Source organism: Pelodiscus sinensis, chromosome 1, assembly GCF_052426305.1.
Source record: "Pelodiscus sinensis isolate ZL-2025 chromosome 1, ASM5242630v1, whole genome shotgun sequence".
Lineage (NCBI taxonomy): Eukaryota > Metazoa > Chordata > Testudines > Trionychidae > Pelodiscus > Pelodiscus sinensis.
Genome location: NC_143052.1, coordinates 20,247,291 through 20,269,834, shown reverse-complemented (window position 1 = coordinate 20,269,834; position 22,544 = coordinate 20,247,291). Strand labels below are relative to the sequence as shown.

Below are 22,544 nucleotides of genomic sequence, written 5' to 3'. Positions count from 1 at the left end.
CCTGTACACAAAGACACAGCAGCCAGTGGAGGGGCTAAAAATGACTTGGTGGTACAGTGTACCGGACCAGCCCAGCCCAGCCCACTTGTACCACTGAAGATTATCATTAAAAAGTCTTTCTTCATTAAACAAATTAATCACTCTGCATCTGTAATATTTCAAAACCTACAGAACAATTATCAGCTTCGCACACAGAACTTCAAGAGAAAATGACATAACATATCTCACACAAATCTAAAACACATGGTACATTGCTAGGTAAGCAAAAGATTTTTATTTTAACTCATTGAGACCAAGGAGTTTGTTTGTTTGTTTTTGTTTCTCTTCAATAGATTAATCCAAAATATGTAGTTTCTTGCTTTTCTTTTTTCAGTACTTTTTAAAGAGTTCGTCCCGGTTATAAGATTATTCAGCCCAGTCTAAGCCTTTTAGATGACCTATGCCTTATTTCTAATTTAAATCCCCCACCTCCAACATAATTACTACTGGTAAAATAATGAACTGGAACATTCATTGACAAGCAACAGAAGATATACTTTCTTGCACCTTAGCATGCTGGAGGCCACCAAATTTGGAGTTGACATCAGACCATGCAGAGGGTTTGAAAATCATGGTTCCTAAAGTGCGGGTATCTGTCTACACTGCAATTTTTTGCAGCAGAAAATATGTTAATGAGGGACTCACTGGCATGAGTTGTGATGTCATTACCATATTTTCTGCCGCTTCCATTTTGCACAACCCTTCCCCCCTTTTTTTATGGGACAGCATAAGGATCTTGCGCAAATGGTGGGATTTGTGCAAAATGGAAGCGGCTACACTGCTTCTTTTTGTGCAAAAACCCCTTGCACAAAAAGAATCAGCAGAAAAATATTCTAATGACATTGCAACTCACTGCAAAAACTTGCAGTGTAGACTAATTAAGGGTATGTCTATACTACCACCCTAATTCGAATGAGGGTGGTTTATGTAGGCAACCGAAGTTGCAAATGAAGCCCGGGATTTGAATTTCCTGGGCTTCATGTGCATCTTGCCGGGCGCCGACATTTTTAAATGTCCGCTAGTTCGGACTCCGAGCCCGCGGCTACACGCGACACGGACTAGGTAGTTCGGATTAGGCTTCCTATTCCGAACTACCGGTACACCTTGTTCAACGAGCAGTAATGGTAGTTCGGAATAGGAAACCTAATCTGAACTACCTAGTCCGCGCCACGTGTAGCCGCGGGCTCGGAGTCCGAACTAGTGGACATTTAAAAATGGCGGCGCCCGGCAAGATGCAAATGAAGCCCGGGAAATTCAAATCCCGGGCTTCATTTGCAACTTCGGTTGCCTACATTAACCACCCTAGTTCGAACTAGGGTGGTAGTGTAGACATACCCTTACTGGGCCAGTCCATTAATCTTTAGACCACCAATTGTTCAATATTTAATTAAATACAGTTAATCAGAAAGGTAAGAATACAGGCAGTCCCCGAGTTACGCGGATCCGACTTATGTCGGATCCGCAGTTACGAACGGGGCCCTTCCTCTCCCTGGTCTCCAGCAGACCAGGGAGAGGAAGCAAAGCGGTGGAACACGCGGGCAGCGGACAGGGCTGTCCGCTGCCCACATGCTCCGCGGCTTGGCTCTGCTATGCCCCCCCCCTGGTCTGCAGACCGGGGGGGGGGGCAAAGCAGAGCCAAGCTGCGGAGCAGGCGGCCAGCTGTCAGCTGACCGCGCGCTCCGCGGCTTGGCTCTGCGGCTTGGCTCTGCTTTGCTCTGCTTTGCCCCCCCCCCCCGCGTGCTCCGCGACTTGGCTCTGCTTTGCCCCCCCCCCCGTCCCCCTGGTCTGCAGACCAGGGGGATGGGGGGGGCAAAGCAGAGCAAAGCAGAGCCAAGCCGCGGAGCGCGCGGTCAGCTGACAGCCCAGACGCATCTGGGCTGTCAGCTGGCCGCGCGCTCCGCGGCTTGGCTCTGCTTTGCCCCCCGTCTCCCTGGTCTGCAGACCAGGGGGACGGGGGGGGGGGCAAAGCAGAGCAAAGCCACGGAGCCCGAGGGCAGCAGGACAGCCATGGCGCGTCTGGGCTGTCCCGCTGCCCCCGTGCTCCACGGCTTTGCTCCGGACACCTGTGGTACAGCAGCTGGGGTGCTGCCAGTTGGTCCCGTAGCGCCGCTCTGGGCGCTACTGGACCAACCAGGCAGCACCCCAGCTGCTCTGCCCCAGGCGTCCTGATTCAGCCACTGCTGGTCAGTTTCAGCAGCGGCTGAATCAGGACGCCTGGGGCAGAGCAGCTTGGGTGCTGCTGGGTTGGTCCAGTAGCGTCGAGGAGCGGCGGCGCTACTGGACCAACTCAGCAGCACCCCAGCTGCTCTGCCCCAGGTGTCCCCAAGTCAGCTGCTGCTGAAACTGACCAGTGGCTGACTACAGGAAGCCCCTGCCCCGGGCTTCCTGGAATCAGCCGCTGATCAGTTTCAGCAGCAGCTGACTTGGGGATGCCTGGGGTTCTTAAGTTGAATCTGTATGTAAGTCAGAACTGGCGTCCAGATTCAGCCGCTGTTGAAACTGATCAGTTTCAGCAGCGGCTGAATCTGGACGCCAGTTCTGACTTACATACAGATTCAACTTAAGAACAAACCTACAGTCCCTATCTTGTACGTAACCCGGGGACTGCCTGTAAAGTTAATAATGCACTGCTTAAGTAAATTCACTGGGATTCATTATTAATTATATTTGGCTTCTCAAACCATGTTTATATCCTATTTTCAAACAAAATGGCATAGAACATTACAATAACTTTCAGGTTTTGTTTAGGGAGAAATATTTACAAACTACAGAGCATTTTCAAACTGCAGATGGAGCATGCTATTTAAAGTACATAGTAGGGATCACAGCTTAGCTGTCATTGTCATTCTGCCAAGTCCAAAAATGTAGGGCACAGCATGAGACACCAGCACAGAACGAAGGCGAAAAGATAAAATAGTAAGGTTACCTTTTAAATGATGTAGTATTAATCAATGGAACACATGTAGCATTTTCCAGAGATTTAATCATGAAATAGGACATATTTTACACTTACACTCTGCAGTCACATGCATGACTTTATGCTTGTCTGAGACAGAAGCAAGTTCACAATCAATCTGCACCCTCCCAAGCAGCTTTCATTCGCTATCGAGCTGTTGATGTTTGCCTCCTGTCAGCCCATGTTGCCGGCCTCCATTACCCACTTGTTCAATTTTCAAAGAAACAACATTGTGCTTTCTTCTATGCTTCTCCCCGTAAATAAAGAATAATAAAAACGGGGCTGGAAGAAGCTTCAGGAAGTCATCAAGTCCAGTCCCCTGCATGGAGACAGGACCTAGTAAATCCAAATCCTCTCTGACACGTTTCGTCAACCTGTTCTTAAAAACTTCAAATGCTGAGGATTCCACAACCCACCGTTCCCAAAGCTACCTTGTAATTCACCTCCTCAACATGCTTTTTGCTTTGATGCTCACAAAATATTGACAATAGTTAGACTGTTGCTGTGTTGAGACCACAGCCCATGATGCTGAACAATACTGTATCATTGTTTACTTGTGTTCCCCTCTCTTTCTACATCTCTTGATTTCTTTTGTCTCTTGTCTTGAATCTCTAAAGGATAGAGATCCATGCTTGAATAATAAGAGTATAGTAGAGTATATTAGCAACCACCTGAGCAGGATGGTGATGACTGTGAAATGCTCAGGGAAATTAGAGAGGCTCTAAAAACAGAAAATTCAGTAACAATGAAGGATTTGAACTATCACCATATTGTCTGGGTACAAGTCACCTCAGGATGGGATGCAGAGACAAAGTTTCTAGACACCAGTTATGCCTGCTTCTTTTGGAACCCAAAACGGAAGACACAATTATTGGTTTAGTCCCACATGGAGGACAAGATCTAAGGTGAGTGTAGAAGAACCACTCAAAAACAGTGACCATAATATAATGAAATTTAACATTCTTGGGGGAGGGCTCAGAGAAACCCATGACAGTATTTAGCTACCAAATGGAAATGAAAAGGAATAGTCACAGTGAAATGCCTGTAAGCTGCATGAGGACTTTTTAAAAGCAGCACAACAGAGACTCAAATGAAGATTCCAAATAAAAACAAACAAAACAACCCAAAACAGTAAGAGTACAAAAAATGCAACCATAACTAGCCAGCACAGTAAAAGAGATGGTGAGAATTTTTAAAAAAGCATCCTTTAAAAATTGAAAATGAAATTCTACTGAGGAAACAGAAAGCAGCCAAAGCTCTGGCAAGTCCAGTGTAAAAGTATAATTAGGTAAGACAAAAACATCTGAAAAGCACTTTAGCAAAGGCCCCGCAAATAATATCAAAACAAGATCAGCAGTAGCAGGAAGCCCACCAATAAGTAGGGCAACTGGATGCCTCAAGTACCAACTAAGACTGTTAAATAGTGACTTATTTCACTAATCGAATAGTTGTTGTATTTTGAATTGACTATTGGATTAGTCAATAGGGAGATTCTGCCTTTGAAATGTACACTACAAAGGAGAAAGCACCACATGGAGCTTAGGATTAGCTTAGGTTCCACGCAGTGCAGCTGCTTTGAAACACTGTGTGAAGCCTGAAGCTGGATTCCCCTGCAGTGTTTCCAAGTGGCAGCACTGCAAAGAACCCCATGATTAGCTGGGGAGTCCCCAGATGATCCTGGGCTCCACATGGCACTGCCACTTTGAAACACTGTAAGAAGCCTGATGCTGGGATACCCATTGTGTTTCAAAGCAGCCACACCGCATGGAACCTGGGGCCAATGGCGGAGTCCCCCGCTGATCCCGGGCTCCACGTGGCGCTGCTGCTTTGAAACACAGCGTGCAGCCTGGGGAAGCAAGAGGGAAGGAGAAGCGACTAGTCCTTCACATCCCTAGGACACTCAAGGAAGACAAGGCCATTTTGGACAAACTACATGAATTTTTAGCATTGGCCTTCACTTGCAGAGGATATGAGTGAGGATTCCACACTGAAGACATTCTTTTTATGTGACAGGTCTAAGGAACGATAACAGACTGAAGAGTCAGTGAAGTAGGTTTTAAAATAAATTGACAAATTCAACAGTAATAAATCACTTGGACCAGATGGTATTCATCCAGGAATTTGAAAGGACTACAGATATGAAATTGCAAAAACTGCAGTAACATTACTTTTCTACGGAGAAACCATGCATTGGAAAATAAAGCCTTTTCCGAAAGATCCCTTATTCCTCCTAAAATACGGAATAAGGGATCTTTCGGAAAAGGCTTTATTTTCCGAAAGATCCGCGTCTAGAGTGGCGCTTTTTTCCGGCAAAGCTCCAAGCTGGAAAAAAGTGGCAGCCATGTTTATGCAAATGAAGCGAGGGGGATTTAAATCCCCGCTTCATTTGCAATTGTGATATGTCTAATTTGCAGCCCTTTTACGGAAAAGGGATGCAGTCTAGACACAGCCTCTGTGTGAAGGGGGTGTGCGATTACCTCACATCTGCCTACAGTGTTGTTCTGACATCTTCTTCTGAAGTTTCGTTGGAGGTAGGATAAGAACTAGATGGATCTTGGGTCTGATCTAGCGTGGCAATTCCTATATTCAATGTAGCTGTACTTCTGGGCTTTCTTGGCCAAGTCAGAAAACAAAAAGGAATTGCTCTTCAGGCTATTCTTGCTGTATTTTGGAATCAAAGTAAACTAAGAAGCACTGAAAATTTCCCATGCTAGTCACTTCTTGCTCAGCTCTCCACTTCTTTTCCAAAGCAAGCTCAACCCATGAAAATTTCAATGTCGTACTCAACTATAATTCCATTATATTCCTTTCAAAATACTGTGTAGTGTGTTTAGAAGTAATTATTTAAGTAGTTTGCCACCCTGATATTGCACATTTCAGTGGAAACCTCCCCAAGTTTTGCCTAAAGTTTTTGGGTGAAGAATCAGACATGTCCCTATATTTTAAAGTGTCCAAACACATTTTCCCTCCATTAAATAATTACCAGTTGTCAAGCATAGTGAATTCAGTGCATGCTTTATTTCAACATGCTATACTTTGTGAACAAGAGATCCTTTTTGTTCCATTCTGTGCCTCATAATGTATTGTTCTCTGAATAGCACTGTACAGCCGAATGGATAAGATAGTTGTTCAAAATAATTACTGAGAGACCAACAAAAACAGAATCAGGAGGATTTTCCTGAAAGCGCATAGAGCCTCATGTAGTCTGAACTGATGGTATTATCATCTCTACACTTTGATATGGGACATTTAGTTGCAGGGGGGTTGACAGACTTGCTGGGCCCCTGGGTAAGTTGTGTGGGTGGGTTGTCAGCTCTGTGCTCCTGGAAAAGGCAGGGCCTCAGGAGGAAGGGGCAGAGATATGGCAGCGACTGAAAGGGCTCAGAGCTCCAGCCCCTGCCAAAATAGTCGTGGCAGTGGCTGGGGGCCCCAGGCCCTTTTCAATCGCTGGGCCCTGGGGCAGTTGCCCCTCTTTGAACCCCTTGTCGGGGGGCCTGTTCAGATGCATTGCACATACTGGGGCAAATTCCCTTCTGAAGTAAATGGGCTAAACACCATGGAAATTACTGGCACTGACAATGACTGACTCTCTGTTGGTCCATTATTTGTGGTACTGCTTTTTGTGACATTATTTGTGTCCTTTTAAATAGACAAATGATATTCTGACACATGCACTGTACTTTTTGTGTCAATTCTACTTATTTTAAATGAATAATAATTAAAAAGCTCTGTCATGAATATTTGCCAGATAGTCATTTGTAACTGAAGTTCTAATTATTACAAAGCGACTATGATCTAGCCTTTGAAAAAAATATTTCACTTGTTTTAAAAACAATTCAGAAATGGAAACTGCTCTTACAGCTGAACTCAGAATAAACCTTATTACAGAAGAACTTCATTACTGGACGAGACTGTCAGTCTTTGATAGTGAATTCTGCCTTTGATAGTGGTCAGAACACAATGCATCAGAGAAAAACACTCTGTGGTGGACAATTGTGGAATAACCATCTCATAAGGGACATTTCTTTCTAACATCCCGTTAGGGCCTATTCCAAAACACATTGAAATAAATGGAAAGATGGCCATTAACAATGAGTTTTAGACGAGTTGCCTAATGGATGGCTTAAGGCTTTAAAACAGAATTCCCTACAGTATATTTGCCAGCTAGCTTGAAGTACATCAAGTTGATGGTTATTCCACCAGTTCCCTGAAATAAATTTGAAAAGAAGTTTCAAAGATCTATACGTCTTAAAATACTTAGCAACCAGTGTTGGCAAAGATCCTAAGGCAGACTATTCATAGGCAGCATGCCATTTCTCTAGCTCTTGTTATGCCAAGTAAGGACACCAAAAGCTTCAAGGCTCATCTCCTTTTGCCTCTTTCAAGTTTTCATCAGGTTTAATGTCATCTTTCTGGAGATGCTCCTGCTGAGGTTAATTGAATGCTCCCCCTGAACTGCTGACATGACCCTTTCCCCTGTCCGTCCCTGACTGGAAAGGCTGCAGCTTGGCGCAGGTGGTGTAAGAATCTTTAAGAACAGCAGTATGAATGTGAATGATTGAAAACTAGCGATTTAAAACTAGTGGAAATATTTAAAGGTGATAAGGACAGGTGAGAATAGAGAGGATGAAAAGAGACTGGATGAAAACAGAGAAGAAAGTCAGGAGAGAAAAGATAATGAAAATATACATGGAAGAGGCACGGGAAACACACACACACACACACACACACACACACACACAAACGTGAGTGAGAAAGGTTAAACAGAATAACCAGGGAAAGGTTGTGATAGGCAGAATATCTAACAGGAATCTAATGAAAATGACTGTGGAAATAATGAGAACTGTAATGAGATGAAAACAGAAAGGATGTGTTAATTTCCTTCCTTTTCTATTTACTTCCCAACCTATCATTTCTTCTCCTGCATTTGCTCCTTTTTCACCTCCATCTTCACCATTCATTTTTAGGTCAACACCAGATCTTCTCAAATGGGACACCTTCCTACAACCATTTCAACAGATGTGTCAGTCTCTTAATTTCACTATTTTATAAGGGTCAGAGGAGGAAGACAATTTTTGCATTGTTTATTAATGATTCACACAAGCTGCCCCATAGTAATGGGTATAAAGAAGTGTAAGTTTCATCCGCTTAGTTGAGGGATCAAGTGATATCTGATAAAAGAAAAGCATCTGAAAATTTACAATAGCAAGGCAGAATTCCATGCATGGAAATATTCAAATCAAAGATATAAATGTACACTCAGGTGATTAGAGCAAATGTGTGAAGTCAATGGCATGTAAGTACATTAAAGTGCTTCACTGAACTGGGGACTTAATGCTTTACCTTAGTGGCGCGCAATCTGCAGCCAAAGGGCCTCATGTGATCCATTAGGATTGTGTGTGTGGCTGCAGAGACATTTTGTTTACTGTTGCCCTTGCACAGGGTTACCAGATTCTGCTGGCTTCTGTCTGCATAGTGCTTTTCCTACCGGCATTACAAAATTGACACAGATATAAAGCAAGGACACAGGAAGTGAAGGGTATGCTGATTATGTAACAGCAATGGGCAGAACCACATCTTGGATCTCTAGACCTTAGTACACGAGCCTCTACAGCTTGAGCTAAAAGCCAGCTAGCTATCAGCTAAGGCTGTAGAGCAAACTCATTCTTTCTCTCTGGGTACGTCTAAACTACATGCCTCCGTCGATGGAGGCATGTAGATTACACAGATCGGCAGAGGGAAATGAAGCCGTGATTAAAATAATCGCGGCTTCATTTAAATTTAAATGGCTGCCCCGCTCTGCCGATCAGCTGTTTGTCGGCAGATCGGGGCAGTCTGGACGCGACGCGCCTACAAAGAAGCCTTTCTTGATCGGCACAGGTAAACCTGGTTTCACGAGGCATACCTGTGCCGATCAAGAAAGGCTTCTTTGTCGGCGCGGCGCGTCCAGACTGCCCCGATCTGCCGACAAACAGCTGATTGGCAGAGCGGGGCAGCCATTTAAATTTAAATGAAGCCGCGATTATTTTAATCGCGGCTTCATTTCCCTCTGCCGATCTGGCTAATCTACATGCCTCCGTTGACGGAGGCATGTAGTCTAGACACACCCTCTGTGAGTGGTCTAAGTGCCACTACATAGGATAGTGATCCACACCCAGTAGGTGTGTGGGTTACAATTGCATACAACACTGTAAGAGCCGTATGCTCCCTCTGCATCTAATCAAAGCACTGCTACAGGTTAATCGGCACACCCTGCATGTTCTAGGCATGCAAGTGCAGTTAGGAAAACTACCCTTTCCTGAATATTCTATGAGCCACTGTGCATGATATATAGTGGGCTTGTTGGCTGTTCTTTCACATGCTCACTCACTGGTTGCTCACTTGTTCACTGCTTGTTGGCTGCTCACTCATGGAATGGAATTTCAGGTCAAACCAGAGCATGAGAAAGATTCACCCCAGAACAGCCCAGTGGGTGGGGCACTATCTTGGAATGTGGGAGAGCCTAAGACTAAGTCCTTGAACTGGCTGATTCTGAGCAGGGATCTGAATGAAAACAAAATTACAAACTGCAAAATATTTTGTAAACCAGAATTCTTGTTTTCTGGACATTCCTAAGTGTGATGAGTTTGGGACAGACATTGCAACCATGTGCAATAAATTTGGGGACCTTATTGTGTTTTACCTGAAAACCTCAAAAAGGCCATTATATTGAGATGGCCCAGGTATAGAATATCCTCAGCACTTCGTATCAACACAGGTGATGTGCATTGAGTATTCCTGACTCACTGGTGAGAGGTGGTCACTGGTGGGGGGTTGGTGGCAGTGGAAGAGAGAGGGGAGTTCCTGAGAATCTGGAATCACTAGGGAATGCAAAATCCCAACATCTGGCTTTTGAAGTTTAACCTTGCATTACAGGGTTAAAACACTGATCAGAAAGGAGTGGGACACAGGTCCTGCCCAGGTATAGCTGGAGGCCTGAGACCTGATTAGGTACTCCTAGAACAGACTGTGAAGAGGGGATATAAAGTTCAGTTACCTTGGACCTGTGGCAGTACTTCTAAAGTGATTATACTAATTTGTGTAGGTTATACCAATAAAAACTTTATCTTACACCCATCATCTTTGTATTGGAGTCACTTTTTTTTTTTTTTTAACTTTTGTTTCCTCTCCAAGACATGCAGGAAGCCTGCCCTAGCACTTCTGCTGGTCACCTGGTCACCCCTGTGGTAAGTTGACACATTGCCTGACATTCTGCAACCCAGTATTGGGTCATGATCCAACATTTGAAAACCACTGTTCAAGAGAGTTTTCAAATATGTTAATTTAACTGTTTTTTATCTGTCTGCCTGTAAAATCATATATAATTATCCACCCATGACAAGGATGACATTTTCTCTAACGTACCGGTTCGAATCTCTAGAGTGGATTTAAAATAGCTTTTCTGTCCATCATTATTTTAAGGTTCAGTATTTCATATTTTAGCATGAAGAATCACTGTGTCCTATTGGAAAGATGGCTCCTCAGCACTGTATTGGTATATACAGTGTTTGCTTATTTTGGGAAATCTAAACACAGGAAGGAAAAGTCATTAAAAACACAACTTCCCTTTTCCCAAAGTAAGCTGTTCACTAGAACTGAGAGTTTTATCATTTTCTTTTTATTGAAAATCTCTCTCCTCATCTCCAGCCACCCACATGCTGAGTGCTCATAATTTTTGGGATTACCCCCAATCATTTCCTAAATGGTGGGAAGCAGTGCCACAACAGCTGTCACTGTTGCTTCAAGATTTCCTCCAGATGACTGACTCAGCTCCTCTCTACTACTGCCAATGAAGACTTCTGAATATAAGCGGCAGCTCTACAGCATAAAAAGAGGCATGCTCTAGAACAGTGGTTCCCAAACTTTTTGGCCCATGGATCACCTGGCTCAATGTAAACTTTTCTGTGGACTAACTGTTGCTAATAGAAACTCACCATTAATTACATAATTATGCCTGGGCCATTTTGCTAGTGCTGCAGCTAGGGAGACTGGTTTAATTTAAGTTATTAAACAGATTAAGCATTTTAACTTTCTCATGTTAGTTTATTAAACTTCATTTTAAATAAAGTAAAATATTAATTTATGTCCAACACAAAAGGTACCATAAATGTTTTCTTTATTTATGTGTGGGGAACCTTTTTTGGGTCAGGGGCCACTGACACACAGAAAAATCAGTTGGGGACAACACAAGTGAGAAGCAAAAAAACCTAAGTTTACTTTTCTGGGGTTCTGGAGTTACTGGATTTTGTGGACCCCTTTAGGTTCTGGGGTGGGGACAAAAATGAAGATTCAGCATATAGGACAGAGCTGCCAATCAGTGGGATAGTGATGGGGGTGCAGGATCAGGGCGGGACTTAGAGTGCAGAAGCAGGCAGAGAGTACGGTGTCTGGCTGGGGGGATGGTGCAGGAGCAACTGATGGTGTAGAGTCTGGCCAGGAGGAAGGGTGCAGGAGCAGATTGGGGGTAGGGTGTCTGGCCAGGAAGAAGGGTGTCTGGCCAGGGGGGAGGTGAAGGAGCAAGGGAGGGTGCAGGAGCAAGCTGGGTGTGAAGAGTCTTGGCAGGGGATCATAGGGTTAGTGAGGGGGACTGGGGTGCGGAAGGTCCAGGCGCTTACCTGACTTCGCACCCCCATTGCTCCCAAGAACTGCCCCCAGTGCTCCTAGTGGTGGGACATTGGGAGCAGCAGGAAAAGCTTCTGGACAGCACTGCCATTCCCTCAGTGGGGTAGGGAGCTCAGTCCTCCCCCCATTCCCCATGCAGCGGGGAGCCTGCGCTGCTGTTCGAGCCTCGCACTTGCCATAGAATCATAAAATACTAGGACTGGAAGGGACCTCGAGAGGTCGAGTCCAGTCCCCTGCCCTCATGGCAGGACCCAGTACCATCTAGACCATCCCTGATAGACATTTATCTAACCTACTCTTAAATATCTCCAGAGATCGAGATTCCACAATCTCACTGGGCAATTTATTCCAGTGTTTAACCACCCTGAAAGTTAGGAACTTTTTCCTAATGTCCAACCTAAACCTCCCTTGCTGCAGTTTAAGCCCATTGCTTCTTGTTCTAACCCGAGGCCAAGATGAACAAGTTTTCTCCCTCCTCCTTATGACACCCTTTTAGATATCTGAAAACTGCTATCATGCAGCCTGGCTCTCCCCTTTCAGCAACTTCTCCAGCAGGTTGCCCAGAACCATGTTGATTTGGGGGCTGTTGGAGCTGGGTACATCAGTGGCAATGCAGCAGGGCCGTTGGCAGCAGCCAGTCACTGGGCTTGGCGCAGCACCGGCAGCAGATGTGGCCACAGTGCAGTGTCACCAGCTCACACAGCAACTGCCGGCATAGCAGGCAGCCGAGCAGCACTGGCGGACGGCAGCAGGCGGGGTTGCCCAGCTCCTCATCCAACCCTTTGGGGATGCTAGCAGGCCAGGGTGGCAGGCGCAGTGCCTTCTCACTCAGACTGAGTGCCAGGCTCTCAGCCAGCTCCCGCAGCTCCTCAGGCCACAGGTGGGCCAGCTGGAAGGTGGCACTATAGACCTCCAAGGCCTCAGCCATGTGACCAGCATTGGCCAATGCATCCCTCTGGCACAGCCGCTCGGCCAATGGCAAGTAGTAGATCTTGGCCACCAGCTTGAAGCTGCAGCCATGAAAGGCCTCCTTGGCCATCCGTAACATCTCTGTGCAGGGCCTCGCACTCAGCTCCATGCCTCCTTCTCTGCTCGCCAAGCCACTCCGGCCCCTACACCATGCTGCAATCATGCATCCTCCCACCCCTGCATGCTATCTGAGTGGGAAGCTGGAGCTGGTGTTCCAGCCTCCTGCTGCGTGGCAACTGCGAGGCTCAAGCAGCAGCATGGGCTCCCTACTGCATGGGGGAAGAGAGTGGGCCTGAGCTCAAGCCATGGACTACCTAGGAGGCAGTCACAGACCACTAGTGGTCCATAGACCGCACTTAGATAACCACTGCTCTAGACAACACAGATTGAGATCAAGAACAGACTATGTCTTCATCTGGTTTTAGCACTGTGGGTTTGGTCAAGTTACTTAACCTTTCTCTCTGAGCATCCCCATTTGTAAAAGTGGCCATACTACTACTTTACTAATCAATCTCACCGCAGGGTAAGATTAATTAATTAATATTTGAAAAGGACAAGTGCTAAAATTTACCAAATCTTACAAACAACACCAAATGGCAAGTGTGCTAGAACTGGGATGGATGATACTTGAGGGACTACAATGTTTATTTTTGTAGGCTGCATCTAGATTGGCATGATTTTGCACAAAAGAAGCCACTTTTGCGCAAAATCTTGCCGCCTGTCTACACTGGCCGCGAGTATTTGTGCAAGAACACTGACTTTATAATGTACAAAATCAGTGCTTCTTGCGCAAATACTCCGACACTCCCACTCAGGGATAAGCCCTCTTGTGCAAGTATTCTTGCGCAGGAGGGCCAGTGTAGATAGCCACATTAATTTCTTGTGCAAGAAAACCCGATGGCTAAAATGGCCATCGGAGCTTTCTTCCGCAAGAGAGCGTCTACACTGGCACGGATGCTTTTGCGCAAAAGCAAATCTTTTGCGCAAAGGCACATGTCAGTATAGATGCTCTCTTGCACAAATACTTTTAAAGAAAAACTTTTCCATTAAAAGTATTTGCGCGAAATCATTCCAGTCTAGACGCAGCCGTAGATTTCATGGAATTGTAGTCCCCTAACTATAAGAGCCTTTGACTTTTACTGGCAAAATCCTTTGTGCTGCAATCTAGCCCTAGAGACTACAGCTCCCATGAGCCCTTGGGAAAAACTCGTGCTCTCTTCCAGGCAAGGAGGGAGAGGGTTGTGGTGGACTCCATTTTTTGGAGAGAGGAGACAGATTGCTGGTGTAGAGCCTTTTCCAGGCCAGGAGCTGCTGCTGGAAGCTAAGCCTGCTTCAGGGGCTGTTGGTGTGATTGTCCCTTGAGGGGAGAGACTTTGGCTGTGCCTGTGGCTGAGAAGGGCCTGCATAAACCTGCATAGAGGGTAGTGTGAGTACTTGTGGCTGTTTGGGAAAGTACTTCCTGGGACAGAACTCTGTGTCCAAAGAGAGGGAGAGTGATCTACCCAGTGAACCAGAGCTACTGGATTGCCTTGCCTGGACTGGTTGCTTAGCTTGGACTGACACACACAACCTGCACAGTGCTGTCTCCACTCCAGCTGCAGACTTTCAAGCATGCCCACGCAAGCAAGAGTCTGAGACTCTGAATTCAGCGGAGTGCTCACTCTAGGATGGGAGAAATGGTGGCAGTGTAAATGCCATTTAAATAAGTTCCCTTTATTTCTGTGTACTTTGTTCATTGATTTTATTCACTTTTAGTCTGTTAAACCCTGTTTCTTTAAGTTGTTAAGTAAAGATGTGTTAATTCTTATGTAATTAGATGCATATTATTTATTATTTGTTGTTTTGGAGTTAGATCCAGATTGTTACTGGAAAAATTTTATTCCTGGAGGCTTCCAAGGCACAACATTAAGTGAGTACAGGGCCAACCAGATGGAGGCACAGCCATTGTACAGGCAGTACCCGGGTTACGTAAAAGATAGGGACTATATTTGTATGTAAGTCGGAACTGGCGTCCAGATTCAGCCACTGTTGAAACTGACCAGCAGCAGCTGAATCGGACACGCCTGGGGCGCTACTGGACCAACCCGGCAGCACCCCAGCTGCTCTGCCCCAGGTGTTCCCAAGTCAGCCGCTGCTGAAACTGACCAGCGGCTGACTACAGGAAGCCTGAGGCAGAGCTGCTCTGCCCCGGGCTTCCTGGAATGAGCCGCTGATCAGTTTCGGCAGCGGCTGACTTGGGGACATCTGGGGCAGAGCAGCTGGGGTGCTGCTGGGTTGGTCCAGTAGCGCCACACCTTGGCGCTGTGGAACCAACCCGGCAGCCCTCCAGCTGCTCTACCCCAGGTGTCGGCGAGAAAAGCCTGGTCTGCTGGGGGGGGGGGGAGGCGCACTAGCTGCGCCCCCCCCCCCCAGCAGACCAGGGAGACGTGGAGCGGCTTTTCTCGCCACAGAGGACGCAGGCGGTGGGACCACGGCGCGTCTCGGCGGTCCTGCCGCCCACGTCCTCCGCGGCGAGAAAAGCCTGGTCTGCTGGGGGGCGCACTAGTTGCGCCCCCCCCCCCCAGCAGACCAGGGAGACGTGGAGTGGCTTTTCTCGCTGCAGAGGACGCGGGCGGCGGGACCGCCATAGCGCGTCTCGGAGGTCTTCTGGGGGGGGTAGCTAGTTCGGGGTTCCTCACCCCATTTGTAAGTAGGGATCCGACGTAAGTCAGATCCACGTAACCCGGGGACTGCCTGTATACTCTTTTAGGAGCATGGGATTGCAGCCATTGGGCGTATAGGGAATCCCCAACTATACAACATCACCATTGAGGAACTCAGGATCTCCTTTTATGTTAAAGGTATCAGGCCCCCAGACTCCCAGGTAAGTATGACCTTCTCCTGAGTAACCCAGGAGGAAGAGAGGGGGTTAAAGAAGCAACAGTATTATGCAGATAGCGGGGAGAAAAATCCTCTCACACATGGTTGTGAAGTACACCCTGGATTATTCATTAGGCTCTTGTATAGAAATTGAAAGAGATGCAGCTATTATGACTACTGGATGAAGATCTGAGAACACATTTTTCTTCAGCAAGTTAGAAATCTATTTTTTTGTACCAAGAGATCAGAGAGATGGAAATAACAGTGAGACTTAGACCTGGGCTATCTTTCACTCATCCAAGCTATGTTCAAAGAGTCTGCAGGAACTGGAGGAATCAATGATACCACTCAACTTTTACATTACAATCACTAACAAATCAAGTATTTTCTCTGCCTAAACACATATCTTCAGACATCACTGACTCTTTCCCTCAGCCAAAAACTTCTCTTTGCACATATATATCATGAAACAAACAACAAACACAGGCACGTTCCATCCTAGAAATCCATGCTGTTTAAATTCTGCTTGCAATAATATCAAAGGAGTATAAGTGATAAACTTGGGAAATACCAGTATCTCTAATGAAGGGCATCCCACATCATTTCAGACTCAAATTTAACTGCCAATTACAAAACAATTTCCACATCTTACACTGTTACTATTTCATTTAAATACAGGCAGTCCCCGGGTTACGTACAAGATAGGGACTGTAGGTTTGTTCTTAAGTTGAATCTGTATGTAAGTCGGAACTGGCGTCCAGATTCAGCCGCTGCTGAAACTGATCAGTTTCAACAGTGGCTGAATCTGGACGCCAGTTCTGACTTACATACAGATTCAACTTAAGAACCCCAGGCATCCCCAAGTCAGCTGCTGCTGAAACTGATCAGCGGCTGATTCCAGGAAGCCCGGGGCAGGAAGCCCGGGGCAGGGGCTTCCTGTAGTCAGCCACTGGTCATTTTCAGCAGCTGCTGACTAGGGGACACCTGGGGCAGAGCAGCTGGGGTGCTGCTGGGTTGGTCCAGTGGCACCCAGAGCGGCGCTACGGGACCAACCGGCAGCGCCCCAGCTGCTGTACCACAGGCGTCCGGAGCAAAGCCGCGGAGCACGGGGGCAGCGGGACAGCCCAGACGCGCCGTGGCTATCCTGCTGCCCTCGGGCTCCGCGGCTTTGCTCTGCTTTGCTCTGCTTTGCTCCCCGTCCCCCAGGTCTGCAGACCAGGGGGAGGGGGAGCAGAGTAGAGCAGAGCGGCGGAACGCGCAGCCAGCTGACAGCCCAGACGCGTCTGGGCTGTCAGCTGGCCGCGTGATCCACTCTGCTTTCCCCGCCCCCCCATGGTTTGCAGACCAGGGGGAGGAGGAGCAGAGCGGAGCAGAGCAGAGCGGCAGAACGCGCGGCCAGCTGACAGCCCAGACGCATCTGGGCTGTCAGCTGGCCGCGTGCTCCGCTCTGCTCCCCCTCCCCCTGGTCTGCAGACCAGGGGGAGGGGGAGCAGAGCAGAGCGGAGCGGAGCGGAGCAGAGCAGAGCGGCAGAACGCGCGGCCAGCTGACAGCCCAGACGCGTCTGGGCTGTTAGCTGGCCGTGCGTTCCGCCGCTCTGCTGTGCTCCGCTCTGCTCCCCCTCCCCCTGGTCTGCAGACGGGGGGGGAGGGGCGAGCAGAGCGGAGCCCGCGGCCAGCTGACAGCCCAGACGCGTCTGGGCTGTCAGCTGGCCGCGCGTTCCACCGCCGCTTTGCTTCCTCTCCCTGGTCTGCTCGAGACCAGGGAGAGGAAGTGCCCTGTTCGTAACTGCGGATCCGACGTAAGTCGGATCCGCGTAACTCGGGGACTGCCTGTACATCAGAAATGTTGAATTATAAAACGTGATAGAAAATGTGGTTAAGGAAGATAGTGAACCAAATTTTACATACTTGAATCTTCAATTTTCCTAACATATTTTCCTAATCATGGTTCCTAAATGTCATACAACTCAAGATACCACAGAGTGACTTTCATTCACACTTTGGTTTATAAGTTCCTAAATCCATAGTGAAAATGAAACTTAAGCTTCTGTGTCATATTAGCACTTTTGAAAATTTTACCTGTGCTCTCTTCTAGTTGTCAGAGAACTATCTGTGCCACTAAAATGGTCACTAGTTGAAATGATTTTGACAACTTGTGCAGAGATGACAAAGATTAAATGGGCTTAGACTTAAAAGTGGTCTCTCCAGGTCAGGCTTTTCATACATTGACAAGGTCAGTCTGAGGATGTCTGATTTAGTGCTGCCTATGCTTTCCTTGTTCTGTAAATTGGTTTTTCTGCACTGTGTTATCCACCTCCCAGCAATGTATTCACTTAAAAAAACTGTTGGGAGAAACTGGAGTCCCACGTCTTTAAATTTTTTGCACTATTTTTTTCTCCTTGAAATTAGCTGCAAAAAATTAGTGAAAAATCAAGTCACTTGATTAGGCACCAAATTTGAATGTAAAGGCCTAATTTTTGGCACTCTCTTTTCTTGTATTACGTTTATTAAAGCATGTTCATGTGTCTGCAGTGAATCTGCTCTACAAAATCATAACATAGGAAAAGAATGTCCAGTCTTTCAGGACATAGTGGCAGGACCATCAACTTTCTGTTCCATTGCAAACATCCTATAAATGTAATAGGCGCCTCAGATGGACCCAGTTAAACACTTTTTATAAAGTATTTATAGAATAAATTCATCAAATGTTGCATACCTCCTTCTCCTTGAAAAATCTGACAGATGGAAATAGAATGTCTCATTTGAGTCACAGAGGCTACATCTAGATTACAATTCTCTTTTGAAAGAGATTGACTAGACAACAATCAGTATTTTTGAAAAAGAGAGCCACTTTTTTGAAAGAGAGCACCCGGGCAGCCTAGATGCTCTCTTTCGAAAAAGCACGGTTTGCATTCAATAATGCCTTTTTTTGAAAGAGCACTTTTGAAAAATGTGTTATTCCTCGTAAAATGAGCTTTTCTGTGGTCAAATTGAGAAATTTTTATGCTCTCTAAAATATATAATTTATATATGAGATGGCTCTTTCAGTGTTGTTTTTATAACTTATTTACTTAGGAAATCTAAGCTCAGAGCCAGTGTCTAGTTTTCAGTGAGTTTCTGTGCCCAGTTTTATAGCTGGGTTTGATTAAAACAAAAATAGATAAAGGAATTTGCTCAAGGTCTCCCAAGAAGTCCATAATTTTTGGCCTTTGCTCTAATGACTGGACTCAGAGAGCCTTTAAATGCCTCATTAGGAAAAGACTGAGTGAAAAGAAATGCCAAATGAAAATGTTAGGAGGAAAATAATTATCATTCTATAGTGCAAAGTCTGGTTTTAGAACTACTACAATGGATTCTCATTTGGTATAATTCAATTAAATCACTCCATCATTTTAAGTGGATCAAAAATGCTTCCCAAGCTGCCAGCATGCCATGCAGTTCACATACATTATATTTTTTATTCAGAAGCACTTGTGTTTCACTTTGTCTGCTTTGGACCAGAACTATGCAGTAGCAAAGTCTACATTTTGTATAAATTATCATAACCCATAAGCTTACATTTAAACAAAAGTTTACAGACTTTGGAAGAGATTCAGAATCGGGGTAAACATTTCAAGAGTGTCTTAGTGACACAGGAGCCTAAGGACTTAAATGTTCATGCAAAGAATTGAGGGAGACAAAAAGCTCTCTTTATATCCCTGTAGGGTTACTTGAATCTTGGCTGGATTTTGCAAGCCTGTTTAACCCAATTAGAGCAGATGGGGAAAAAGCATGGTGCAGGCAGAATCTTTGATCTCTGTTTTACACAGGGGAGTCAATGCAAAGGGCACAGGATAGCAGCAAATTACTAACCTCTCCCCCACTTTGAACAAGAAGAAAGAATTGAGAAAATAGTGCTTTAGGGATTATTTTGAGATAAATCATCCGGGTTACTTTTATTGCATCTTACATGCCACCATTGAGCAGGTTTGTACCTAAAACTTGAATATACAGCAATTCACTAATTGTAAAGTACACGAGTATCACTTTGCTCACCACTGAAGCTCAGTCACTTGCCTTGGATAAAACAAATGGTTTAATAGCTTAAAGTACTGCCACCCATTTGTTCCTTTACACTATAGTCTAAAACCCAATTGAGGTTGTTGTTAAAATCTCCCAAATTCAAAGAGAAAAATTTATTGTTTCAATCTAGATTACTTTTGTTTCAGGTTAAGAAAGAAAGAAAAAAAGGAAGGAAGGAAGGAAGGAAGGAAGGAAGAACAAATAAATACGCACGCAGAACCATTTTGCATATAAAGTAAAAGTCAAAATAGCAGGTAGGCCGTTCCATCTATGCTTAAAGGTAAGTTACATAGAACAAAGACTGCAATCTTCCCGTTAACTATATACAGTACTATTGTCTGGACTAGTCCATCTAGAACCTTCTTCTTTTGTCAAACAGTGATAGCTATGTGAGTCTGTATCTGCAAAAAGGAGAAGTCCTATGGCTCCTTAATCTTTAAGGTTAGCACAGGATTCCCCATTCTTGTTCTTTTGATTACTACTGACCTGGGATTAATCTGAATGAAAGATGAAGAGGAAGGGGGCTGTAGATGGATCTACACTTGAGTTGCTCAAGTTTTCATACCTATTTTCTAAATAGATAGATACAGAGATAATAGAATGGTTTCCTGAAAAAATATGAGTGATAGGCCTTGGCATCTTGAAGTCTAAATTAGCGGACTTTTTGCTTGAGGGAGGATTAAATGTCTGAACTGCAGTGTGCCCTCAACTCATAGTGACTTCACTGAAAACAAAGGGTCCTCACATATTGAAGGGTCTATTTAGTTTTTTTCCAAGCATTCCTCAGAAATGTTAGAAATTATTTTGTTAGCTGCTCTTTTCCAATCTCAAGAAACACGATTTTTCTTCCCCCCCCCAAAAAAAGACCCCCAGCTCATTCTTACTTGTCAGCCATTTTGGTTTGAAAGCATTAAGATAAACTTAACTGCCTGCAAAAACTCTGACTTTCCTGTAAAAGCTCTCACCCTGTGCTAACCCTGCCTAGGAGATCACTTCACAAATAGCCATATTTCAGCACACAAGGCTCAGTTTTACAGAGTGCTCTATGACTCCCTAATATGTGCCAGAAATTTCCATTGATTTCTACAAGAATTGAGTGTGTTTAGCACTTCTCAGGATGTAACAAATGTGTTTCAAAATCAGGCTCAAAATAGGTTTATACTCTGGTAACAGACTGTATTAAAACAGCATCTCCTTTCCCATCTGACTGGTCCTTTTGTGCACACTCAAACATGATACGTTCCTACTTTATTGATAAAAATAAACTGAACTGCTTTTTTATTTCTGGCTATGCTGCAGAATTAACACTGCAAAGAGAGAATGACCTGGATTCTATTCCTTCCCGTGCATGCATCAATAGAATTGTTTATTAAAATGCAAATTAAGTTATAATTTAGCCTATAGAACCTTTATCATTGATAGTGATGTTTGATGGGCTGGTAGTTCAGGGGTTGAAAAAAAACCATAATTTTATTTGTAAACTGAATTCTCTTACCTAGAAACCATCAAAAAGAGTAAATCTCACAAAAACACTTTCATAAAGGCACTTTTCCAAACAGAACTACTTCCCAATCTCCATTAAGCTTTAATCAGGATTGCAGAGTAAATAAAATAAAATAAAATAAAATATAAAAAGACCTGTACAACCAGCTAGCCTTCACTCTATTACAGGCCTGGCCAAAACACAGCCCACGGGCCACATCTGGCCCCAGGCAGACACCCTGCTTGCCCCACAGCTGTGTGCACGCTGCTCAGAAATGTGGCTGCTGGTCCCCGTTTCTGGTTCAAAAATGGAGGGGAGAGGGAAAGCTTCAGAAGCTTTCCCCGCCCCCAGCACAATCCCACTGGTTGGTTTCTGGTCAGAAACTGGCCAATGGGAGTTGCCTGTTTGAATAACAGGTATCCAAGAACCATGCTCCTTCTCCTTGACCCAGTTATTGACACAAGCATATGGCCGGGCAGGCAGGCTCGCTAGCTGGGAAACACTTTAAACACTAAATGGTCTGGTAGCACTTTATAGACTAACAATAGATAGTTAGTCTATAAAGTGCTAACAGATTATTTGTTGTTTTTTCCTGTACAACTCACTCGGCTACCTCCTGAAAGTTTAAACACTGTAAGCATTAGCTGTGCAGGCAGGCAGGCTGTTTTGGCTGCTGGTTGATAAGTATCTAGGCCAAAACCTGCTTCTGGCATCCCAGCGCCTCCATTCCCCAACACTCTGCCCCGGTAATCAACATACCTAAATCCTCTGCCCCCCCTTGCACCCATACCCGCTCCCTGAACTGGCACCCCAATCTCCTGCCCCAGATCACAATCCCCTCCTAATCTAGGTCGTATCACAAACCCCTGCACTTCAGTCCCCTGCCCCCAAACTCCCTCCCAGATTCCATTCTCCCTCCCACACCCCAATACCTTACCCCAAGAACCCTTCTGCAACCTCCAGTCCAGACCCCGCATCTCCTCTATTAATATCATGGAAGAGTGCGGCCCTCAACCACTTTCTAAAATCGTGGAATGGCCCCACCACCCATCAAAAATTATTGCCCACCCCTAATCTACTAGCTTAGGACTCTTAATTAATATTGCCTACAAGTTTGTCCAGTTAAGTTTACAAGTTTCCGTTAAAGAGACTTCCACCATTTCCTTTGGGAGAACATGCTACAATCAGCTGAATGTTGGTTTCTTTCACAACATTGCAGCAGAATGTGTTGTTCTTTGTTGTTTTCTTCCCCTTTCATTAATTGGGAACCTCCTTATCAGAAAAGACAGATTTGGAGTTATTAGTTATACATCAATGATAGTTATGTAAATTATGACATTTAATATCTCAGGCAGTTACAGAAGACAATACAACATACTATTCAAAGAAAAGACAGTAATACAAATACTGAATGGATTGAATTCATCAGTGTAATTTATAAATATAAACAAAGCTATATCTGTGTAAAATGAGGTACTTGCATACCATAAATATGTGGAAATGCAAAATAGATCA

General features: G+C 45.1%; 1 protein-coding gene across 1 annotated transcript in view; it reads right to left on the bottom strand.

The window, feature by feature from the left end:
• PCLO (piccolo presynaptic cytomatrix protein) overlaps positions 1 to 22,544 on the bottom strand; it is a 501,171-nt gene that overhangs the window by 221,321 nt on the left and 257,306 nt on the right. The gene's annotated exons all lie outside the window — the stretch shown is intronic.